Here is a 2,091-nt window from a genome sequence, read left to right on the forward strand (position 1 = left end):
TCAAGATTCCCAACATTTTTCTTATTTCTCTCCTCAAACCTCTGGTGCTCAATAAATATTCGAGACATTGCAATCCTTCATCCGCAATTCCAGTAGTTCACCAAGAGGAGTATGATGCTGAACAGATTCTGGACTCCAGAATGTCCCAGGGTGCAGTTCAATTTCTGGTAGATTGGAAAGGATATGGTCCGGAAGAACGTTGTTGCTTCAGTTATTCATGCACCTCAACTCCTTCGAAAGTTTCATCAATAGTTCCCTGGCAAGCCGTTTAAGGGGTGTTCGGTGCCCACCCCTAGAAGGGGGATAATGTCACAGTGCTGCCAAATCCAGGTCCCTCTTACCTGGTTCAGCGATGCTGGGGTCTGGACTGGCATGGGACAGCTGGCGGGAGATCCCTGGCACCCATTGTCAGCTGTGTTCCTCCTTCCCCAGCTGCTGTGTGCAGGTGGCCATGGCTTCCTTAGGAGCGCGTGCACTGCTCTGCTAGAGAATTAAAGAGACATGCACATAAGTTAGGGAAGTGCTGACTGGAGACTGTATGAATGCTGACCTATTTATGGAAGTTCCTGGGAGAACTCCAGTGCCAGAGTATAGGCTCCATTACCATACTCCAGCATTCCTGTGCATACCCTGACTATTGGTACTGACCTCGGCTTGTTCGTGACTCTGATTCTGCCTGACCCCTGGTTCTGCATTGATATCTGGTTCTGACCTCGGCTATTCACTGTGAGCCATTTACGTCTGCTCCCTGGTACCATCTGGTCTGTTTGGTTCTGACCCAGCTAGTCGGCTACACTAAAGCCTCCTGCATTCCAAACCAAGTTCACCAGCACCTGTATAGGAAAACCTAACCTGAGGGCCGCAACCTGTGTGTAGGTCTAGCCAATTCCCTGAATACAGGTAGCATCCACAATCCATCCAAGAGTTTGAGACTTTACACATATGGATCCACAGATGTATACAAGGAAAGGGCTTTGTAATGGCATATGCATAAAGTTCAACGAGTGACCACCAAAAGACATGCACATATACGCTGCTGCATCCAAATCAGATTTAGCCCTTTTACCTGTAGGACATTCAGAATATGTAAATCCTAAATACAAATGTGTCCTCATACAACTAGCCTCAATATGCCACAGAGCACAACTTGCCTAGCGTGAGTGAGCCACCAAGTCCTGTGCTACTCTAAAAGTGTCTGGCATATTTTTATGCCAAAAATGCATCTAAGTCACAAGGCAATGTGACCACGACCACCAACAGACTGTGCTGATTAATTTGATATGTGACACTTGTATATACTGTATGTGTGCAGCTATGTTTGTGTATGAAGCACAATGGAACATGGCATAAAAAAGCTGTGGCCACTAGATTGTAACAATTCGTATACAAATTCATAGACCAAGTCGCAGACAGATATACAAGTGTCGCATATCAAATTAATCAAAATGCTCCGCATCGCATTGTGACTTAGATGGATTTTAGGCAAAAAAAGACACACAAAAGATGCCCAGCGCTAGTAGAGTCTCATGGGACCTGGCACACCAAGAGGGGTTTTTTACTAAGACTGCAGCAAAGATGTATAGGGACACATCTGTATAATATATGATCTGTATGTTAAGCTTTTTTATGTTTATCCATTCTCCTCTACTACATTGAAGTATAAGTAGAGGAACCTGGCATTTGATACACTCTAAATTTAATTAAGACTATCATCTTGAAGGGCCCAGTATGTTAACCTGGTTATATGTTGCAGTATAAATTTTACACAACAAATGACCATGATCTGTAATTGATTTTAGATGGACTTCAGTATTCACAGCTACATCTAGAAAATACAGACAATGTGCACGACACAGATAAAGAAAATCTAAAGTTATTATTTTCATAATTGACCCATTCCAGGTGGTAACAGGCATGCAGTCACAAAGTGTTACTGTTTCATAGAGATCATTAGTTCTGCTTGATTTTTGAGAATAAGTAATTGCCTAGCAGTAAATACACCAAAACAAGCTGTGTAGAACAGATTAACCACTTGATTCATGTATAACATTAAACTGCAAATTTAACATTTGTCCTGGTTGATCTCAAATA

Source organism: Taudactylus pleione, unplaced genomic scaffold (genome assembly GCF_031769625.1).
Source record: "Taudactylus pleione unplaced genomic scaffold, aTauple2 ptg000042l, whole genome shotgun sequence".
NCBI lineage: Eukaryota > Metazoa > Chordata > Amphibia > Anura > Myobatrachidae > Taudactylus > Taudactylus pleione.